This window comes from Chaetura pelagica, unplaced genomic scaffold, assembly GCF_000747805.2.
Source record: "Chaetura pelagica isolate M959 unplaced genomic scaffold, ChaPel_1.0 scaffold386, whole genome shotgun sequence".
NCBI classification, from domain to species: domain Eukaryota; kingdom Metazoa; phylum Chordata; class Aves; order Apodiformes; family Apodidae; genus Chaetura; species Chaetura pelagica.
In genome coordinates this window covers 1,492,069-1,497,974 of record NW_009953703.1, presented here as the reverse complement: position 1 = coordinate 1,497,974, position 5,906 = coordinate 1,492,069, and positions in this window count along the sequence as shown.

The following is a 5,906-nucleotide window of genomic DNA, read 5'->3' as shown; positions in this document are numbered from 1 at the left end:
AAGAGCCATGTTTATTCCATCTAGTCACAGCCGTGTATTTTCAGGGTGTTTTAAGCCCATGTGCTTTCATAATTGTAAAGTGGATTAACTCATTTACCACTGAGCTTTTGCTAGGAATGGAAGCTGTGAATCAACAACTTAGGCTACAACACAGAAAAATCCTTAAGGATCTTCAGCTGCCCAAATGCATGCTGAGGTTTTTGCTTGGAAATTTTTGATCTCCCAGAAATTCTGTTTGAGTAAATTGAAAAATTCCCTTGAGTAAACAAAGTTGTGCAGGTCAGCCTGCCCCAAGAAACAAGGATTTGCTTTGCACTGAATCAGAAATCTTTCCTTTCCAGACAGGTCCTGAAATTTGCACTAATTCTCCACCTCCTGAGGTGCTGCAGCTCCCAACCAACCAGCCCCTGTGTCTACCAGAATTAGCCAACAGTAGCTGCAGCAAGTGAAAATTGGGTATGTGCTCTTTGTAACATCTTGCCACTGTTTGTGGGGTATTTTTCTCAGAAGGTATATTTTAAATTAGGTAAGTATAGAGGAGTTGATATAAGCTGCTTATTGTAAATTGTTTTTTTAAGTTAAAAAGTGTATGTGAATACCTGAGGGCCTGATGGCAAGAAGTGTGGCTCTCATGCTGGGAAAATAACAGGAGAGGCCAAAGAAATACAACTAACTGCTCTATTTTCAGTTGTGAAGAAAGCACAAAAATGACTTGAAATATGTCAGATAAAGGGGCTGCTAAAACATGGCCACGCATTTGGCTGCTTGCTTTACATCCTGAGCCAAATTCTTCTGCTGTGGTTATAGAATCAGAATTGGTTTGGTTGGAAAAGACCTTTGAGATTGAGTCCAACCATTAACCCAACTCTATCAAGTCTGCTGCTAAACCATGTCCCTGAGCACCTCTACACATCTTTTAAATCCCTCCAGGGATGGTGACTCCACCAATGCCCTGGGCAGCCTGACCCAGTGCCTGACAACCCTTTCAAGAACAGGGTCTTTGTGTCCTGCGCAGCTCTGGAAGCAGTGTTTGCAGTTTCCAGCCTGGAAGAGAAGAGAGGTGCCAGCAGCACAGGGGCAAAAGCCACTGGTATTAAATGACTGCAAGTCCTGCCCATTAGCTTGATCAGTTGAGCAACCTCAGTTGTGTTACATATTTGTCAAAAGCTGGGAATTATTCCCCATGTAAGTGAACAGATTCCACAGAAGCTGCCATCACCATTTACCCTCCAGTGGGGGTGGTGGCCAGTCCCTATTCAGAAGAGAGGCTGGACCTCCTAAGTGTGGGTAGCCTTGCTCTCCAGGCACCCAAAACTCTTTCCTATACTTTTACAATCTCTCCCTTGCTAAACTGTTAATAAAAAAGACCAGGCAGTTGTTGTGAGGGGCTTTCTCTTGCTCCTGTTGGTCATGGCAGACTCTTTTGAGATTCTCTGCTGCAAAGATAAAAATCAAGTTGGAAATTTGGAATTCACCTGCTGGGCTTCTGTCCCATTTTAAAATAGATCCTACAGCAGGGGTATAGGGTTCACCGTGCTTGACATAACCTTTATGTCAAGGGGGGAACTGCAGAGCAGGGAGTGGATGTTTGGAAGCAATGATCTCTGGCTGGACGAGGGCAGAGTGCCCAGGCTTCTCTAAGTCCCTCAGTCATGTCAGAGGGCTTACAATTTGGAAAATTTTAAAGGCTAATGCAGCTATTGCTGCTAGTTTAGCTCATGAAAGGTAGACAGAAATCCCCTGTTCAATAGCTAATAACTGGATTGCTTTAACAATTTTGTCCTGTCTCCTGTAGTTGAAACTAAAATGACAAGCTGCTTCAGAAAAAAAAAAAAAAAGCCTTCATGATTGAACCTTGCAGCTCATTAAATTTTCTGCTTGTAAATGAATCCTACAAAGAAAGCCCCCCCCCCATAGAGGGATCTCCCCCTAGAAGGGAAATGTTTGTTGCTGTACCACATCCTGCTATCTGCAGCAAATGACAGGGCTTCCTCTACAGCCACTGCTCTTCAGCATCACTGGGAAAGCCTCAGAATGGTGCAAATAGGGGAGTGACAGAAGGAAAATGAGGAATGGCAGAATAAAACTCTCTATCAATATATTAATTATGAAAATTAATGCCTTCTGATGTATCATTGTCTCAAAGTCAACTGAACGCGGCTCCCTGCAAATACGCACTTGAGCACCTGAAAGAGATGTGACAACAAGGCTGAGCCTGAAGCTTTCTCTCACTTACAACCTTTTCAGGAGTTTCAGACTGTCACAGAAGGGAAGTCGGAAAAAATAAATTGGAAACATGAAAGCCAATGTGCAACTCGGCACTATTTTCCCCTCCTATAAGATGGCAAGTTCCTCTTCTGCTCATGGCAGGTGTGTGGGAAGCTACTGAAGAGCGGCTCACAGCGCTGCTGAGAGGTGCTGTGCCACCTTTCCTCAAAGGATCTGAGAGAGAAAGAGCTCTATCTACATCTGTACATACCTACAGGCTAGGGAAGGGAACAGGGAGAAATCTTTCCTTTAGTGAGAATATGAAATGGTAACATTCAAATAACCCACAGACAAAAATACAAATCTAATCTGAAGGGGTATGTTGGGAGGAGGTCCAGTTCAGCCTACAATTTCATTGCAAATTTTAACCGGAACAGATACTTCAATCTCAGTATCATCTTTTACAGAAAAAAAAAAAAACAAAACAAAAAACACTTTGAAATTCTCCAGTTTTTGTGAAGAAGCAAAATAGTATTTTACCAGCACAGCACTTCAGTAAAGGAATAAAATCATGAGGAAGAAAAAGCAGAAGAAGAGTGAAAACTAAAAATAAAGCCCGCAAGGATTTCCTTCTTCAAAAATGTATTTGTGGAAAATATGTATCATCTTTCCCACAGCCCTGACGAGTGGTTTTAGGTTATCTGAAGTATTCCTTCCAGCCACAAGTGGATAAATTGCTTCAAGCATAGATAGCTTTTAAATGATATCCATGCATTGACTTGCCCTACCTTTTTCCTGAGAGAACAGAAAACTTGTTTTGAGAAATGCTTCTTGCAAAAAAAGGTGCACAAATTATACTCTTGAAGACTTCACCTCCCTCTTTTTTTTTCTTCCCTAAGCATAAAATAGAAATCCTTGAGGTAAAAAATTGGTATCTTATTTGTATGTTAGTAGTGGAATGTCTATCATTTGGTCTGGTATCACTAAGTAGTTTTTCTCTTTGCTATAGATAAGGCATCCAGCTCTTCTTTGAAGGGTGGAGATGTAACAAAAATGTAAACCCTTCTGTGAATGATCTGAAAAAAGGCTTGTACTACAAGACCTAATTCAATTATTATAGATATAGAAAACCTAGATTATATAGATACAAATATTAAACATTCAGGAAGAATGTTTGGTTTGTAACAGGACAGACAAGGAAATGCTGTAGTGGATGGGTCAGTGATTCCTCCAACTGCCTGCACGGTGTCTTGAACCGTGTTGGGGATCGACTGTCCTTCAGCAAATAAAAGGATACTAGTGGAATAATCTAGGGGGGACTTCTGAAGGACTAAACCTGAAATTCTGACTTCAAAAATCAATTTGCATTTATTTAAAGAATGGTTTCTAATCCTGGCAACTGGAAGGGAGAAGAAATCCAGGCTGAGCTCTCACTATTTTGTACGGATCTTCACTGGTGCTACGGACACTTGCTCTTATGTGACTGAGACGTGTGCTTTTAGGATGAAGATCTAGAATTTAGTTATATTTCAGAAATATCTTTCCTATTTACCTGGGAAGCTGGTGAGATGCCCCAGATGTTTTCCATCACCCCTGTGATGAGGCCACTGTGCCCCTTGCAGATGCCACTCAGCAGCGTGCAGGACCCAAACTAGAACAAGCCTTCTCTTCCCACACCCCGACACGGGAACACTCCGCGCCTCTGCCGAGACAGCACCGGCTGACCAGCTGTCCGTTGAGCTCTACAGTTAATAATTTTCCCTCCTGCTTATTTATTAATGCCTGAGAGATTTCACTTTACATTTAGCTGAGATCAGTTCATTAAAATACTAATTTCAAACGGTAATTATCTGTTGGTGAGCACTGCCGGGTGACCCAGCGGTGGCACTGATCCGCTCTCTGCCGCAGGAGACTTCACACATGCACAGGTCCCTTGAAGCTCCTCCAGGAGACACTGTGGTACCCAGCTAGGGATAGGCCTGCAAGGATTTTTGGAGGGGGAAACATTTTAAGAATCCTAGTTAACCACTGACACTGTGTTACGTGGTCAGGAAAACACATTAGCGGAGAACTGCTCTATCTGTTAGAAACAAACCTGATTTTACTGAAGTTGTCATCGAGGTTTTGTGTGCCTTGTACATTTTAAATTAAAAATCAATTACAGAACAGCCCTTAATCTCATCTTTGGAGTCGATTCACATTTAGATGCAAACTCTGAGACCCTGAGTGACCTCCCTCCCCACTAAGTACGACACAGCAAAGGCCCATTTTCCATCTCACTACTCATGTGCCATTATTCATTTTTTTTTCCTGCGTTGCAAGGAAGAGTTTTAATAATTGAGCCAGATTAAATGAATAAAAACAGGCTTTTGACAAGTTAGAAACAGAGAGAAGCTGTGCATTCCTAGCAGATTTCAAGCTCTGTATTATTACAATGCGTAAGAGATGATTAACAAAGAAAAATATTACAGTTATCTGCTCCCTTTGAGAGTCTAACTAATGAACCTCTAGCAGCTGCTGTTGAAAACTCAGTAGCACTATCACTATCCATTTCAAGACAAAGCCCAGCTGACAGATGTTTGAAGTGATAAATCAGGCTGCACAAGGATTAAAATAACAAGCCCCAAATGGCCTTTAAAAGACAAAGGTGCTGCAGCAAACTATTTTCAGCCACTTTGGATACTGTCAAAAGTTAGATCACCGATACAATTATCTTGCCAAACAGTAATGACCAAAGTAATATGTTATGAAGAATCTAACAATGGTGGTGCTTGAGCCAAGTTTTTGAAAAGAACAGGTTTTATAGTCGTTTGTGCTTTTAATGGCAGAACTGAGAGCGCCGAGCTGCCCTGAATATTGCTTCTGGGAATGAGTTATGAAACGTGAGCACTGGGCTGAGGCATAAAATGTAACTGAATTGCATTCTTGTACATTTTAATTAATCCTATTTTAAAGTAAGAAGTTACATTTTAATAGGCAATGAACACCATTATTTAAATAAGGCCTAAGATTTTTGTGTTGCTTCACTGCAGGCTGCATTTCCTCACAAACTGTCACTGACGTGACGGAGATAAAGAGCCCATTCCTGGAGGATACACTGTGCTTGCAAAGCCTACTGCTTTAATGGGAGACAAATGGAGCCAGGGCAGAGTGAGGTGAAACAAATTCCAAGTTTCTGAACCTTCAGATTTCTCTGTTAAGTGCATCTTGTCAGAGGGTGCAGAAGCCTCTGTTGGGTTGGGGAGGAAATGCTTGGTTTAAAGAGTACAAAGATGTGGGTATTTTCCTGGCTCAGACAGGGCCCTGCTAAACAACCTGAGAACTGGGGTTTATCCAGTGACTCTTGGTAAATCCTCCTGCTGTTTGAAGAGCGTGTGTGGATGTATCCAAGAGACCATCAGCTGGGCAGGGATGGAGTGAAATGACTAATAATCTCAAATTCAAAGCTTTCTTCCAGAAAACACATCTCCTTGCTTACATCAAACACTATGTTCTGTCCTGGAAATCCTACTTCCCTCATGCTTTTGTTACCACAGCAGGAAGGGGACAGTCAGGCCCAAACTGCTGCAACTGTGGGAGCTGCTCGGTACGTTCCTGGCATGTTCCAGAGATAAATATGTCTGCTTAAATGTGTTGTGATGGAAAGAGGTGGAAATGACAGGAGTACGCTGCCTGGCTGCTGATAGAGAGGGAGGAGG